The sequence below is a fragment of the Mytilus californianus genome, unplaced genomic scaffold, assembly GCF_021869535.1.
Source record: "Mytilus californianus isolate M0D057914Y unplaced genomic scaffold, xbMytCali1.0.p SCAF_10, whole genome shotgun sequence".
Classification (NCBI taxonomy): Eukaryota; Metazoa; Mollusca; class Bivalvia; order Mytilida; family Mytilidae; genus Mytilus; species Mytilus californianus.
Window position 1 is genome coordinate 17316252 of NW_026262582.1, and position 18449 is coordinate 17334700.

An 18449-nucleotide genomic window follows, 5' to 3' on the forward strand; every position below is an offset into this window, starting at 1 on the left:
TCTTCTTCGTACACTTTTATCCTTTATAATAATCTTGAGATACCTTTTTCAGGCAAGCATCACGAGCAGTGTATGACGTGTGACAATAATAGTATGGTGCAGCGATACATCTTAATGTTTATGATGTTTGTGATTTGGATCGTTAGACTAATTTGTTGGATTATCAACTTTCATTTCACTTTTTTGTCACAAGACATAATTCCAAGCGTTACAATGTACATTGTGTATATTTTCATACTTTGGTATTTTCTACAACAAGGATTTTTTAAGAAAGATTTCATTCATCATAGCGGTAAACACAGATTACATGACTTTCTTGGATCCGAAAAAGCAAGAAAATTTTATGTAAACCTATCAATTGAATATTAAAAGTAAAGAAAAAAGCATTTTTGTTTGTTTTTATACTTTCCAACATTTAGTCCGAGGTTGCTATGACGTCTAATGGCATTTTAAGAACTTGTTTGTGAGGTCAGACATCAACGATTTGTTCATATTTCACTTCAAATGCAGAAAACATCCTTTGTGAAGTAGTTAAATCATACACCATTTGACTCCTAAAATTTATTCTACTCTACGAATATGTAACCTCTATTTACATACTGACCCCTGAAGCACAAACGGAAACTTTATTTTCATCAACCTACTCATTGAAACAGTTACTCGTATTATCATTCAGAAACATGAGGCTGTCAAAATGACAGCAAACCGGGTTCTTAATACATTAATAAAGTTAATTTAAAGCTAAAAAAGGGCAATAACTCTTGAACCGCAATAGTGAGGTTTGTCACCGGTAAATACAAATACAAATTTAAAAATTCATTGAGGAGCATTCGCATTGTATTGCAGAGAAACGAGATGAAGTTCCCTTTTCCAATCAAACAAGAACCATAACGTTTTAATAGAGAAAAAAGTGAAAATCGTCAAAATCATACTTGACCTTAATTTCTTCAATACAGGTAGTAACAACATATTAAAATTATAAGCATAGGTTTAACTGTTCATACGATATTACATGGAAAAAACATAGAGAACCAATTCCATTTAAATCAATCGCCTCTGTGGTCTCATGATAGCATGATCTCCTCTAGTGCGAGAGGGCGTAGTGGGTCAAACCAAAGACTTTAAAATTGGTATGTACTGCTTCTCCGCTACACATGCGTCATTATAGAGGTAAAAGCAAAGACTTGTCGAGACCAAATCAAATCAAAGAATTTTAAATTGGCATGTGCTTCTTCTACCATAAGCACGCAGCGTTTAGGAACGGTCGGTTCGGAATCAGAATATGCGTTCGTGGAAGATTGAAATATCCCCCTGCAGACTATTGATATCACTTTATGATCAATTGTGTTTTCCTGGTATAAGACAGGGTTCATATTTATATCACATTAACATGTATAACTTCTCGTCCTAATATGCATGAAATTTAAGAGGGTCTTTACAAAAAAGAGAATAATGGGCAAAATGTGCAGAATAAAGTTGCAACAAAATAAAGAATAGAAAAAAATACGCAAAAAAGAGAGAAATGGGGTTTTAAAATATAACGAATGGAGAAGAATAAGCAAATTAAAACAAAAGAAAAGAGAAAAATGCTCTTAAAAATAAAGAATAAAGGCATAAAGTACCACCCTCCCCACGCTCCCACCACACCCCATCCAGACACTCAACAATAGACGGTAAATTGATATCAATGTAAAATCGATTGGTTTTCTTGTGCTTTAAGTTTTTGACTAAACTTTTTATCGTCTTTTATAAAATCATCCTTCCGAAAACATTTTTATTATATTTATATATTGATGTTTAAAGTTATAAATTTTAGGATGAATAAATTCCATGCTACATCGATTTAGACGTCACCGTCTATTGCACAGTAAACATAATGGAAATAACTAGTTAACAAAGAGATTGATTTTTAAGTTATTTATAACACATAGAAGTTTAAAACGGTAGGTTATATATTTATGTTAATCTTGCAACTGATAAATGTAAATTTCATCATATATAAAGATTTATATTTTACGAAAATTTTGAAAAAGATTTGAAGACTGAGGGATAATTGATTAAAGTCCATATTTCATTCAAATTGAGGACGATATAATGTGTTAATATCATTTTCGGAATATGCTTTACTAGAGCGAGACGCTATACGATCGAGCCGGATATTTATATTCTAGCTCACAAGGTAATATTTCTCTTTAAGACATTTCAACCCTTCTTTAAGTCAAGCAGTATATTATAGCATATAATGCATATATAGGATATTAAGGTCACAGTACGCACATATCATGTTTTGTTCAAGACGACACACCGCCTGAGTTTTAACTGGAAAAGATTTTCAACCTTTCTTGACGTCTAGCGGTAATTTTATCATAGGATGCATAATTAGGACATTATATAATTCATGTTCAGGACAACATATATGATGCATATTCAGGACATCATATAATTCATATTCAGGACATCATATGATGCATATTCAGGACATCATATGATGCACATTCAGGACATCATATGACGCATATTCAGGACATCATATGACGCATATTCAGGACATCATATGACGCATATTCAGGACATCATATGATGCATATTCAGGACAACATATGGATAAACCATGTGTTGTACTAGACCGACACGAAACACGATTCTGATTTGTAACGTGCTATATCACAAGGTAACAGTATACTTTAAGGCATTTAAACCTATTAGGACACGTCTATACTTATATCGGTTAATATCTCATACATATTCTGGACGACAGCATATGCAGATACCATGCTTTGTTTGGACGAACACGAAGTCTGTGGAGGCTTTTTGACGTGCTATATCACAAGCAATCTCCGACACAGAGTTCATATTCGTTCCGTTAGAGGTTGCAATACTTCACTTAATATGTCATATTGAATGTAGGGAAAACGGCAGTATATGTTTTCCATAGGAGACAATACTAACATTTTCTACATTTACCACTTTTTATAATAAAAACTAGAACAAAACAGTCAAGTGTAATATAAGTACTTTATTATTCTGTTTTAGAAATTGAGGTCAAATGGTGGCTTGTTTATCGCATCCATTGCCACCGTCATTTTACATCTAATTTATGAAAATTTTGAAACCTTTTAGAATAATTCTCAAAAAATATTTCAATGTGTTTTAAAATTTATACAACAATAATACACACATCAGTTATTCATAAATAAAAGTTGACTGCCTTCATCTTTCTTGGGTACACAAAAAGCCAACCTAAAGCCATGAACAGTCAATACTACTTTTTTCCCTGTAGTATTACGAAGTATGGAACGGAACGGATATGGTCTCTGCGTCGAAGATTGTCTGACAAGGTACAAGTTCACTGGAAGACGTTTCAACCTACTCGGACACTTCTTGACGTCCAGCGGTAAATGTTACATGGATATTCAAGACGACAGCATATTGCTATACCTTGCCTCGTATTAGACCGCGACATAACAGTAGTCGGACTTTAAACATGCTAGCTCATAAACTATTCGTTATATTATTTGTGTATCTGATTTTATAAAAAACAAACATTGTAATACATTACTTTGCTCATCTCAATAGAATACAAATATCTCTATCTCTAACAGTCGCTTGAAGACATTTAAATCTTACTGAAACATTATTCTGGCTCCTAAAAAAATCAATGTTTGTGCTGAACTCTAAGATCGTACAAACTGATGAATCATCTAACCGGAATCGTAAACCGAATGATAAGTATTTGCTTGTGTTAAAAATTGTACTTAAAGAATCTGTTTCTCATTTTTTCGTTTATTGTAGGTGAAGAAGAAACGATGAATGTGTAAGTTGAAACAGAGGTGGAAAGAAAACAAATACAGCACGGGTGAAAGATGTTCGCCCTTTTTTCATTCAACTTTTCTGAAAGCTTCGTTGAAACTGTTCATCTGTCCTGCATATTATTTTTTCTGGTTTTGGGAATACTCATAATTATAGTATTTCTATGGATATTCTTGAAATATGACCACACAAATTCTGACACTTTATTTCTTGCTTTGATAATAGGATTTTTTCATCAATGTTTTGTGTCAATGAACTGGCTAAAATCGACATATCATCTAAATGGAATTACTGTTTTCGTGTTCGATTGGTACACTTTTCCCGTCGTTTGTTTCATATTTACTTTTGGCGTGGTGTGCATGATAGATTGTTCAAAAGAGGAGTCTACAACAAGAATATTTGCATATGGAGTTTACATTTCCGCGGTTTTACTGCTAGTTTTTGGAATGGGAGTTTACGGATTCAGTAATCAACATGCAAATCATTATAGCTTGAAGTTTAACAAAATAGCAATTCTAGTTAACATGATCACAATTGTGAGTTATGCTTTGGAATATGTTTTAGTCTATGCCCCGATCACTGTGATCCTGATCTGGAACATGAAGGGATGTGTGCTTATTACAGGTCAAAAAGGTAAATATATGTTTCTTTCCTCATACATGTATGAGGGTCTAGATGGAAGGTCTTTATTTCTGTTTTCTTTAATTCTTATTTCGTTATATATATATATCAGCACTACATCATCCTCTATTTTTTGTTCGGCCAACTGTTTTTCCTTGCCCCTTATTCTGTAAACTTCAATAAAATTGAAAATGGAAATGGGGAATGTGTCAAAGAGACAATAACCCGACCATAGAGCAGACAACAGCCGAAGGCCACCAATGGGTCTTCAATGCAGCGAGAAACTCCCGCACCCGGAGGCGTCCTTCAGCTGGCCCCTTCAAGTATACCATCTTATATTATTTCTTCTTTGACGAATAAATTAGATGCGAGATAAACTTAAATAAGACAACAACCTTCTTTGACGAATAAATTAGATACGAGGTAAACTTAAATAAGACAATAACCTTCTTTGACGAATAAATTAGATGCGAGGTAAACTTAAATAAGACAATACTCTTCTTTGACGAATAAATTAGATGCGAGGTAAACTTAAATAAGACAATACCCTTCTTTGACGAATAAATTAGATGCGAGGTAAACTTAAATAAGACAACAACACATAACGGTATTTGTCAAAACAATTTGTCATGCATTAAACCGCCAAAATTCCAAACAATTAAATTTATTGAATTTTCAAGAGACTTTCAAAGATCACACATCAACGCGAAAAAAAAAGATTCACCTACAACGTTCATGACCTAGGATTAACACATAAACTTACTTAGCCCTCAATCATCCCCATTTCAATCCTGATCATCGTCGGAGGTATTAGAAAAGTAACATACAACAAAGTACAATGAAAGTAACTTTATATGCAGCACATACAACTAAACAAATCAATAAATGCACCATCTCCTTTTATTTCTTGGAGTGAACACTTCAATTTTATATCACTTTTTAAAAAAAATGATTGAAATGATTCAATGTTTTAACATTGTATTTCATGTATTGTAAACCAACTAATTTTCGTGAGCAAAAACAATAGCGCGAGTATAAATCGTCACGAATACGCAAAACTTGGATCTTTCCTATTTAACTACATCAAGTAAACTTGAAATGTCGCGAAATTCGATCGCTACGAAGTGGACTAGAAAGGACGAAACGCAAAACAAAGTAACCGCGAAAATAATTTGGTTTACAGTTCATACAATTCTGCGAAAATTAAAATTTTTCAAATTCAGTTTTGAAGAAACTTTTTTAAACTAAAATCCAAACTGAAATGTTTGAAATTTGTGAAATCTTAATTCTCGTGTATCGTTGTATCTTAAAACATGCCAAATTACTCTATTCTGACTTGATTTTGTACTAAGGATTAAAAAAATCTGCATTTAAAAATGGTACTAATACTTTTTTTTTTATTTCTTATAATAATCAACATTAAATTTTTCAGGTGGACATCACGAGCAGTGTATAAAGAGTGATCATAATATTAAAGTACAGCGACACATCTTAAGGTTTATGTTGTTTATGATTTGGATCGTGAGACCATTTTTGTGGACTATAAACTTTCATTACAATTTTGTGACACAAGATTTTATTCCAAGCATGGCAGTGTGCATGGTGTATATGTTTTTACTTTGGGATTTTGGTATTTTCTACTTGAGAGACTTTTTAGGCTGGCAGCCAATCAAGCCGGCACCACCATTGTTTTCTTATCATCCAATTTTCATCTAAAACCAAACAAAAAACTGTATAAGACTTAAACATTCAATGAACCTTAAACTCATAGTAAACTGAAATAGCACCTCCTTTGTTAACTGAAATAGACATTTACACGTCTTGTCATGATTCTTTTCAGCTTAAATCCAGTTTTATATGCCAATGATACTAGAAGCCACTTTTTATTCAATACAAAAACGTTCTGAAATTTGAGATCTTTTTTCTTTTTCATTTTGTCTTGTTTCTATTCTACACAATTAGCAGATTAAGAAACAATATTGAAATAGAAAATTGAATAATCTAACATTTTGTAATTACACATGTCATTTTGAATACATGATTTATGTAAGTTGAAATGAGATATGTTATAATGTATAATCCATAGCCAAGAAGCTATCACAATTACAAGAAACAAGTTGTTTATTACAGTTATTAGTGTAATTGTTAAAGCAATGTAGGATCTTAACCCCGAACTGAACAGTAGGTCAATATCACACTTAATATCAACTCTGTTGTCAGCTCTAGTAATGATATCAATGAAAAGTTCTGGATGAATAATTCTCAACTTATTGCACGGAATCAACTTTAAATGCCATTTCTAAATCAATCAAGGACCATCGCAGAAGCATAGGTTCATATTACATTTACATTTCTCGTCCTGGTAATTTATGCATGTAATATTTGCTACTTGACATTAAACAATAATATCGTCATCGTTTTCGTTGACCAAGCAATAAAGACATCAAAGTAAAACTTATGCTTTTGTTGTGTTCAAATTCATGTATAAATATTTTACCAATAATTTAAAAATCATTCTTTTATATAAACATGTTTATTACATATAATTTATATGTAGGTCTTAAGCGTTCAACTTCATGATCAATAAATTCCTCGATGTAACAAAACCTGTTGCATTATAAAAATGAGGAAAATTAACGTAGAATATGGTTTGAATTTATTTATGGATGAAAGATCATAGAACTGTTTAAAACGGCAAGTTATATAACTTTATTACTCTGGCATATGATCAATCAATTTATTTTTGTTATAAAATAATGAAAATGACTGATTGATAATTGCCTGACATCCTGTTGTAAGGATGTCAGTCATGCATATGTAGGAAGATAACGTGTTAATATCATAAGAATACATTTAACTAGAGAAAGACGATGACTGAATTTGATTTTTAACACTTGCTTTATCACGGTAACAGTTCACTGGAATATTTTTACCCTACACTTCCCGACGTCAGGACATAGCTCATATGGTCATGTATGGTGTATATTCAGGACAGCATCATATTAATATACCTAACTTTGTACTAGACTCACAGCTTCCTGTGGAGTTTTAACGTGTTTGATAACTAGGTGACAGTTCACGGGAAAATATTGGAACCTACCTGGACACATTATTCTTACTCTAAACTATCCAAATTTTGCTGTAACTGTTACGAACGTTCTAAATTAATCCATCAGCAAGAGATTCCGTAAGATGGACATTAAACGTGTCAGTGTGTAAGAATTTGTACTGATATAACTGTGTTCTGACTTATAGTATAATTAAGTTGAAATTAGATCAAGTCATAACAAGAAGGGGAATGAAAGAACAACAGATTTAAAATGTTCATCTTTTCATCAATCATCTCGTCCAGAAGCGTCTTTCAATGTTTTCAACTGTCCGGCATTGCTTTGACTCTGGTTTTTGGAATACTGATACTGATAACACTTCCGATGAAATTTTTAAAGCATAATCACAAACTTTCAAACAGTCTTTTTCTTGTTTTGTTAATCGGATTTTTTCATGAAAGCTTTGCGGCCATGACTACCTGGCTTAAATCAACATATCATTTATATAGCATAAGTCCTTTTGTGTTAGATAGCTACACATTCCCCGTCGTTTGTTTTATATTTACATTTGGTGTATTGTGTATGACAAAATGTTCAAAAGAGGAATTACGAACAAGTACATTTGTATATGGAGTTTACATATTTATTGTTTTGCTACTAATTTTGGGAATTGGAGTTGTTAACAGCTTTAGCAACCAACATGCACATCACATTGTGAAGTTCCACAAACATTACTTTTTCTTTACTGATTACAAAGTAAAACGAAACGGTTGGTCATTAGACAAGATGCTTACAGAACTAGTATCTGTGTTGACATATAACAGTTCGTTTTTTTGTTATGTGTTGGAATATGTTTTAGTCTATGCTCCTGCCACTTTTATCCTGCTGTGGAACGTAAAGAAATTGGTGTCAACAGGTCAACAAGGTAAACTAGTGTATTATTCCTAATTCTGAGACGTTGCTGATTAAGACAGACACAACATAATACTTATCAGTCTTGTTGGTATTTTTCTTTTTCTTTTTTTACACTGTATGAAATCAGTTGATGAAAAGCTCGCAATTGATTATAAATTTAATGCATATCAATATTGGACTAATCGGAATCAAGAATTACCTTCAAATATTGATATATGGATTTCTTTCAATTGGAAGAGGCTTCATTCGCATTTCTTTTTCGCTACCTATGTTTTCTTTTGAATTTTCAGCCGTTCATGCATTTCCGCAATAAAAAAAAAAGAAACAACCCTTTCTTTCATACATGAAGATACAGAGATTTTGTTCGGAAGTATAACACTTCATGTTGAATTGACGCAATGAAGATTTTTGGTATTCACTACGTGCTAAAGGAGTACAGTGATGAAAAGATATTCAAAGTTGAAGAAAGTTAAGACTTTTGATTTCGATATAGTTAGACGTGTCACCGGTTTCAACCGTGACAAAGAACTAATTCATTTAATGAAAGCGTATTTTATCATAATAAAACACTTAGCAACAAATAAAAAATAGTTAAATGTGCTGTCATAATAAGTGAAAAATTGAAGAGCTTAATTGTCAGCATTTATAAAAATTCAATTCATATGATCTAAATATAAAACGAAGATGTGGTATGATTGCCAATGAGACAACTATCCATCCAAGTCACAATGTGTAAAAAGTAAACAATTATAGGTCAAAGTACGGCATTCAACACGGAGCCTTGGCTCGCAGCAAACAGCAAGCTATGAAGGGCTCCAAAATGAAACGAGAAACCCTTATGAACCACATCAACAAACGACAACCACTGATCAACAGGCTCCTGACTTAGGACTTAGGACAGGTGCAAACAAATGCAGCGGGTTTAAACGTTTTACCAGGCGTCAACCGTCACCCTTACCTGAAACAGTAGTGTAACATTACAACATAGAAAGACACACTACAAAATATCAATAAGCTTACTTTTCTGTATATATAATAGGAGGATAAACACCTAAAACGAATACTAGCATTAGGGATGAACGAATAGATTAAAGACTATTGACTTAATTACATTTCTGATACAATGACTGACATAAAAGAGAGGTGAAAGATACCAGAGAGACATTCAAACTCATAAGTTGAACATAAACTGACAACGCCATTGCTAAAAAAAAAAGACCAACAGACAAACAATAGTAGTCCATAAAACACAACGTGGAAAGCTAAGACTGAGCAACACGAACCCCACCAAAAACCGGGGGTGATCTCCGGTGCTCCGGAAGGGTAAGCAGATCCTGCTCCACATGTGGCACCCGTCGTGTTGCTCATGTTAGTACAAACCCGATAATGAGTCTAATTCGGTCGGTCACATTCGGGAAAAGGGGGACGGAATTGTAGTTGTTCACAGAAAATTCCAAATATAAAACTGAAATCAAATAGTTATAGAAATACGTTCTTTTTACACTATAGCACATCTTAATTGAGACGTCTTTGTTGTGTATAGTGTCATGAATTATAGAAGTGGTAAGATCTTTGAATAATGTCTTTATGTATACCAACATTGATTTTATTTTTCTAATTGTTGAATAAATATACCAAATCAATGAATTTTCATCTCGTTTAAAACGTATTGTCCTACATATGCAAAGACGAACATGGTTTCTATGACTTAAAATAGGATTGCAGTAAATTCGAATACTTTTAGATTACTGCTTTGTTTCTTTATCGTCTTGTTTTTCTTTGTTTATGTGGTTAGTACTTATATGAAAATGCCCTTTCCAGTGATAACTTTAACAATGTGTTCTTTAATGGGATTAATAAACCACTGTCAACAGTTAATATCAGGGGAGCGGGAGAGGGCTGTGCTCACACCTATTTTAATGTGTTTTGTTTCCGGCGAAAGCGACGCCGGTGTCAATTATTGCTGGACTTTGTGATTATGTCAGTTTAAGGGAACCACTTAAGATATTAGTCAGTGATACTTTGTATGTAGCATAGACGCATCTCATTTTGATGGAGAGTATTTGGTGCTTTTTTCCGCAGTCATGGTGATTTGATGTTGAATAAATTTCAACATTGCCATGATAATACCGAAATTACACACAGGCGGAACTTATATAGATATCATAATGTAAAATTGACAATGGAAATGGGGAATATGTCAAAGAGACAACAACCCGACCAAAGAGCAGACAACAGCCGAAGGCCACCAATGGGTCTTCAACGCAGCAAGAAAATTCCGCACCCGGAGGTGGTCCTCAGCTGGCCCCTAAATAAAATTGTGTACTAGTTCAGTGAAAATGGACGTCACACTTAACTCCAAAACATATAAATGAACTAAAAGTAAAAAAACATACAAGACCAACAAAGGCCAGAGGCTCCTGACTTGCGACAGGCACAAAAATGCGGCGGGGTTAAACATGTTTTATGAGATTTCAATCCTCCCCCTATACCTCTAGCCAACGTAGAATAAAGAAACACATAGTAATACGCACAGTAAAACTCAGTTTAATAGAAGTCCGAGTCCGATGTCAGAATAGGTAACAAAAGAAATAAAGCAAAATGACAATTATACATAAATGAACAAAGGACTACTAGCGGTTACTGACATGCCAGCTCCAGACCTCAATTAAACTGATTGAAAAATTATGTCTTCATCATATGAAAATCAAGTACAATCCCTCCTGTTCGGGGTTTAGTATCATACCATCATAAAATATATGAGAAGAACATAACACGTATCATGCCAACAACTGGTTTTAGAATAAATGTGTTTATTTCCGATGCAAAGACCCTATGAGTGAATCAATATTAATACCAAAATATGCAATCCTTAATGACTTGACAACAGTATCGTAACTATATCCTTCCCGAACAAGTCTGTTAAAAAGTTTGATTAGCTTTTGAGGTGAATGCCGACATTTTTGTGCTTTGTAAAGAATATTACCATAAAAAATTGGATGTGAAATATCTGAACGTATAAGATGTCTGCATGTTGATTTATGTTTACGAATGATGTCCTTGTACCGATGATAAAATTTAGTAAATATTTTGACTAGTTTGTGATATCGAAAACCCTTGTATAATATTTTTTTAAGATGAACTGCTAATGTTAAGTCAATGATATTTGGATGCAAATGTATTGGCATTTGCAAGTATTGTTTCCATGGAGATTATATAGCCCCAAACTCTGATCATGGTTCATTGACTTTGAAACTTTTACATAGTTTACAAGTTGATGTTTGTGTTTAGGTTTGTTTAAAGGGAACGACTTATAATAAGTCAATGGTATTTGGTATGCAGTTGTATTAGCATTGGCACATCTCATTCCAAGGAGATTGTTAAGCCATGTACCTTCAGTCATGGTTCATCGACTTTGAATATTTGCATAACTTATATGTTAAAGTATTGCTATTTTAATTTCAACATATCAAAATAACAAAAAGGCGAGACATATCTCTGTGATAACAGTTTATTTATTGTACCAAGTGTACTAGTAAGTAGAATAGATAGTGTTTTAGAGGAACAATGGCTTGAAGACGAAATAAATCTATATTTTAAGGAGTTTTGTGCAGCTTCGGAAGCTAGTACATAGTTGGAACTTTCATTGTATTTGGTTCTGCTTGTTAAGAGGTAGCTAAAAGTTTATGTGTGTTACAGATGTCATTTTCCGAATATGAAGTCAGTTGAAATGTTGGTGAATTCATGATTTCATTTTGTAGAACATCAATGTAAAATTTACGTGAAAAAATAATTATATTGTTAGCAGCCTTATCAGCCGGGACAAAAATATATTCCTCGGCGAGTTCTTTTAGCTTATGTTTGATACGGGGAATTGGGCTATTATGGTTGTTGATAGGAGTGAAATGATCTTTAAAATGTTGAATACGTATATCAACTATGTGCATTACCGAATTAAAAAAAAAGAATTTAACGATTTCTTGTCAGCTTTTTCTCGTTTTATCCAATTAGAGCAGTAAGTACGGAGTGAGTCGTGGATGATGTTACGACACTCATTCTAATTTATAATTGACGGGGTCGATATTTAGGTCCTTTATTGAGGAATGATTTCAACTCTCGGTCACAAACGATGTTAAGGTCTCCTGTTATAACATGGGAACTGGGGCCATAAATGTATTCGGATTTACTGCAATTTCATGAGGTAGGTGTATTGTCACTGATATTAACATCTTTACACACTTCGCTTTAATCAAACACATATTTCCGGGTAGATTTTTTGTTAACATAACAAATAAGAGGGAGTCCAGTACTATCAAAATAGCCAGGAATTTGTTCTTTAACAGAATGATTATTAAACATACCGTCTATATTTACAAAATCAAAACCTTTATTGACATATTTAATTTTAATAAAATGTTTTTTGTGATCTTCAGGGCGATCAATTTTGGGAAATAATTTAGAATAACAATATGCAATTATAATTTGGACGATTTCATACTTAGGACTGCAAGATGGAATTGTGTTGCATTCCTCCAAAATTTGATGTAATTTATTAACAGGCAAAGAACAGAGCTTAGTTAACAGATAGTGTCTACCGTTGTTTTTTGAAATAGAAATTAGGTCCGAAATATTTGTATTGTTATTACAAAATTTTCTTTGATTGCGATTTATTCTACGCCCATGAGAACGGTTTTACGTACTGTTTTAGAAACTATATCCAAAATGTTAACAGAATCTGTTCTAGATATATTTCCAATTCCCATGATATTGTTGTTAAGACCCAGAGGATAGACTGTCTGTAATTTTTCTAATCCAATTTAATTCAATTATTTTTCGTGATCATACAAATTTTGAATGAGATTCCCCAGGCTGCTTATTAACTACTTCTAAAGGTTGAACTGTTAAATACTTAAAAGGATGATTGTGCTTCTTAAGGTGTTGATAAATGATACCTTCAATTAAAAAAATGAACACACTGTGTGATTTAGAGGACTAGAGTTTATTTTGTGTATGTCAAACATAACAGATGTTATCGTGCTTATCAATTTCAGATATTTACCTGTAACGTATTCTTATATGTTTATTGTCAATTAGAAATAAATATATATATTATGAGTTTAGAAATCATGCTGTTAATCCTAGGTTTACTAAAATAATGAACTGTTGACACAGAACCATGTTTTGCTTTTATGTAAATTTGATAGTTTAATACAATTGTGGAAATTAAAATGGCAACACTATTAGATATTATAGTAACCGATGTAATCTATGCAAAAACTACAAAGTCAGCGAACCATGACTAAGGGTGCATGACCAAATAATCTCCATCAAATTAAGATATGTCGATGGAATGATTTAAACTGCATACCATGTATTATTTTTTGTTGTAAGAAGTTACTCTAAAACTGACCAAACAAAGAAATTATGCGAAAGTGTCGAAAAATTAGCGAGTAGGCTGGGTTATATAATCTTCGGGAGATCGAATATATAACAACGGAATACCAAATCTCATGACTTTACCATGGTGGTTTCCCTAAAACTGACCTATCACAACATTAAATAAATCGTTGACGCCACCGCCACTTCTGGAACACACCTGAATTACCACGTTGAGGCGAGACAATGATCAACTCTGAAGCCAATTGAATTTTTCATACTAGTCATATATACATGTTACTCTTAATTTATCTAATGCAAACATATATTAAGATAATGTTATCTGTTGATACATGAATCTTGTACATCTCACAAGTATGTATACGCAAAATATCGTTTACCTACCGCTTATAGTATGTGAGACACGAATGAATCTTGTACATCCCACAAGTATGTATACGCACAATATCGTTTACCTACCGCTTATAGTATGTGAGACACTTATTACGAAAGAATCACACTGACAAAGGACCAGAAAAACGATATTAAGATCAAATGCCCCTGCCAACTGGACATATACATCTAGCAACTATTCAATATCGTTGACCTACTGCTTATTGTATCTGATAAACGGACCTTATCGGGAAACTAGATATCCATCAGTGAACCATATGAGGTCAAGATCAGATGAATACTGCAAATTTGACTTGTACACCTTACACTCATTCCATACTCCGAATGTAGTTGACGTACTGCTTATAATATCAGAGAAACTGACCTAATCAAGAAAACTTGATGTTGACCATTGAAACAATGAAAACGAAGTAATGGTAAGATGAACACTGTTGACTAGACATGACATATCAAACTTATCCCTTTCACCAAATATAGTAGCCCTATTGATAAAAGTATCTGAGAATAAGATAAAAGTTAACCTAATCATGAAAACTTAAAATTGACTAATGAACATTGAAAATATAGACAGAAGAACCCTGTCAGATGGACGTACACACCTAACCATAATTTAATGCACAAACTAAAGCTAAACCTACTGCTAATAGATTGCGAGAAACAAACCTTGACATGAAATCTAAACATTAATATATGAACCGTAAATTGTGGTCAAGGCTAGATGAATCGTGCTGGACAGACATGCACATCTTACAAATGGTTAAGACACCAGCTATAGTTGACCTTAAAATTTCACATCATGATGAACAAAATAAAATGACTCATTCCATACTCTGAATGTAGTAAGCTTCTTTTAAAACAGAAAACATTAACATGAATTGGAAAGGACTATCTGAGAATGGACATATCAGAAACATAATCCCTTTTGACGCATTGTGGATGTAATATGTTTTTATATTATTAACATACTTTATTTAGAGAATTTAATAGGGTATTTTGAAAATTAAATAAATATAGCAAAATTCAGCAATCAATGAATTTGAAATTTCCCACAAAAACAACTATGATTAGACAGATAAAAGACATTTACTAATTAAGGTTTCATACCATCAGGCAAAGTTGACATTAAATGGATTTGGCTATTTTTTATGTCCTTTTTGGTTTAATAGCTCTTCACCTGTTTCGGTTCTTATATATCATTGGCTTTCAAATATTCGGCTGTTACCGTTCCTGGTGAAGGTAAATCCAGAAAAGTGCTTCGGACGCATGAAATCAATATGATGTTGTTTTTAAATTTTATTATATAATGATATTGACCATTTTTTCTCATATTGTTTATCAATACATTTAGGTCTTATTTGGGCTATAGTCATGATAGTGTGACACTGCCACATTCAAAAACCAAAGAAATAAAACTCCTCGAAAGTTTCCCATCAATTGCATTATGCATTTTACCAGAAAAACTAAAACTGAATAATCTAAGCAAATGGTACCTTAATCATCCAGATTTGGCTTTTGAAGAATTATCCCTGAACTGCCATTTCTTTTTTCACATGTTGTTCAATCCCCAAAAAATGATGGTGTTTTTGTCAAATCACGCACTACGTTTTATTTAGCTCTATAGTTTCAGAGAAGACAAAACAGAAATTTTCACCAAGGTTCAGTTACAATGTGTCAATTGCTAAGAGAGAGTCGAAAAATACCAATGGGATATTCAAACTTATAAGTCGAAAGGAAACTGACAAAACCATGGCAAAAAAACGAAACACGACAAACAAAAAAAAAAAACAGTATACAAAACATAACTTATATAGAAAACTATAGATTGAGCAGTACGAACCCCCGCCTAAAACCGGAAATGATCTCATGTGCTTTGGAAGGGTCAGCAGATCCTGCAGCACATGTTGCATCCGTGCGAAAGTTTATTTCTCCCATTGTTAAGCCTTCCCCGGAGCCAGTATCTTGCCTCAAATTGCTGTTGTTAGTGCAAAAGTGTAATGTGTTATGTTGACAACTTAAACTAAGTTCATTTATGAGTAAAATACACATTTTTTTATTTAGATCGAATTTGTCTTTCAGATGCCATTTTTCTTTATCTTGGGGAAGCTTCTGCTAAAGTTTCATAACATGTTATGAAGATTAACAATAAAGCACTCACACCGTATTTTAAGATTGTTATGTTCAGTTTATCGACAAAATGTTGCAAACTCGACAAAAAACCTTGTACTTGAAATGTTTCAGCGGCAAAAATCTTCAATATATATCTACTATATGATTCTTCTTTGTACAATTTTTATTCTTTATGATAATTTTGAGATACCTTTTTTCAGGCGAGCATAACAAGCAGTACTGTATGACGTGTGACAATAATAGTATGGTACAGCGATACATCTTAATGTTTATGTTGTTTGTGATTTGGATCGTGAGACCAATTTGTTGGATTATCAACTTCAGTTTCACTTTTTTGTCACAAGATATAGTTCCAAGCGTTACAATGTACATTGTGTATATTTTTATGCTTTGGTATTTTCTACAACAAGGATTTTTTTAAGAAAGATTCCATTCATCAAAGCTATAAACACATATTAAATGACTTTCTTTGATCCGAAAAGCAAGAAACCCTAATGTTTATGTCAACCTATCAATTATATATTAAAATGAAAGAAAAAGCAGTTTTTGTTTTTATACTTTCCATCATTTAGTCCGCGATTGTACTTATGGCCTTTGAAGAACTCAGGCAACGTTGACCTCAGACACCTCAAATGGATTTATGACAACGACACATATTAATGTTTATGTTTTCTATGATTTGGATCGTGAGACTATTTTTTTGCATTATTAACTTACATTACAATTTTGTGTCTAAGTTTTTATTTTCTAGCATAAATATAGGTTCAAAGAGTTTTTTAAACCAGAAAAAACACAAAAAAACAAATCTTTATCTTAATCGATACATCTTTACATTTAAGAAAAAAAAAAAGAAAAAACTAATATTGTTTTCAGCTATTTTGTTTTATGTTCTATGTTCTTTAATCTAAGGTCTGAGATGACAATCAACATAACGACGTAGTCATAACATAAAGACCTTACAATACACAATCATAAACTACTATAAATACAAGAACAAAGAACGATAATTCTGACATATCTATGAACAAGTACTTTTGTACAATATAACATTCTAATTATAATGATATTGTCATTTTCATGTACATCTATATTTTCTGTCTTATCTGTATTTGTTTATGCATCTCATAATTTACCTCAATTTAGGATAGACTCTCGAATTTTGAGGAATCAAATTAGGATGAACGGATCATATAAACCCGAAGGCAAATATAATACAAGCCCAAACGAAAAAAAAAAAACAAGTCTAAATTGAAAACAACGTTAAAACCTATGATTGCGTTGGATAAAAACCGCAGCTTTTATACGTGTGCATGCAAAACAAATTTCTTGTTAGAGGGGTCTAAATACAGCACAAACAACATTTTCCAAAAGACCAAAAAAGTGAATAAGTATATTTTAACAAAACGTATTTGACTAACAGGTCGAACAACAAATGTTCTTAAACCCTGCTGACTGCCATTGGCGAATGCCAAATAAACGGATCACAAGGTGTAATAAATGGATCTTAATTAAAAATTTAATACCAAACAGAAAACAATAATCTTGCGGCAAAGATGGTATACCGCAAACAAAGGTGCAAAGATTTTTGTACACCATATCCGGATTTCGACAATTAATGTCTCTTCAGTGATGTTAGGAATCGAAACAGTATTTGGAAGGCCATGTAATTTACCTCAATTTAAGATAGACTCTCAAATTTTGAGGAATCAAATTAGGATGAACGGATCATATAAACCCGAAGGCAAATATAATACAAGCCCAAACGAAAAATATAAACAAGTCTAAATTGAAAACAACGTTCAAACCAATGATTGCGTTGGATAAAAACCGCAATTTTTATACGTGTGCATGCAAAAACAAATTTCTTGTTAGAGGGGTCTAAATACAGCACAAACAACATTTTCCAAAAGACCAAAAAAGTGAATAAGTATATTTTAACAAAACGCATTTGACTAACAGGTCGAACAACAAATGTTCTTAAACCCTGCTGACTGCCATTGGCGATTGCCAAATAAACGGATCACCGATGTAATAAATAGATCTTAATTATAAATTTAATACTAAACAGTAAACAAGAAACTTGCGGAAAAGATGGTATACCGCAAACAAAAGGTGCGAAGGTTTTTGTACACCATATCC

The 18449-nt window shown here is 32.7% G+C and overlaps 2 long non-coding RNA genes across 5 annotated transcripts; both read left to right on the plus strand.

The window, feature by feature from the left end:
- Window positions 1–1829: 1829 nt before the first annotated feature.
- Window positions 1830–6867, plus strand: LOC127717722 (uncharacterized). 4 transcript variants are annotated; one of them, XR_007989313.1, is made up of 3 exons: window positions 1830–1943; window positions 3793–4443; window positions 5864–6867. It is a non-coding gene; the product is annotated as an uncharacterized LOC127717722 (long non-coding RNA). The 4 variants fall into 4 exon arrangements; XR_007989312.1 differs by lacking the exon at window positions 1830–1943 and adding an exon at window positions 1956–2179; XR_007989314.1 differs by lacking the exon at window positions 1830–1943 and adding an exon at window positions 2191–2355.
- A 260-nt stretch (window positions 6868–7127) lies between these two features.
- On the plus strand, window positions 7128–16852 carry LOC127717725 (uncharacterized). The gene is made up of 2 exons (XR_007989318.1): window positions 7128–8403; window positions 16511–16852. It is a non-coding gene; the product is annotated as an uncharacterized LOC127717725 (long non-coding RNA).
- Window positions 16853–18449: the final 1597 nt, after the last annotated feature.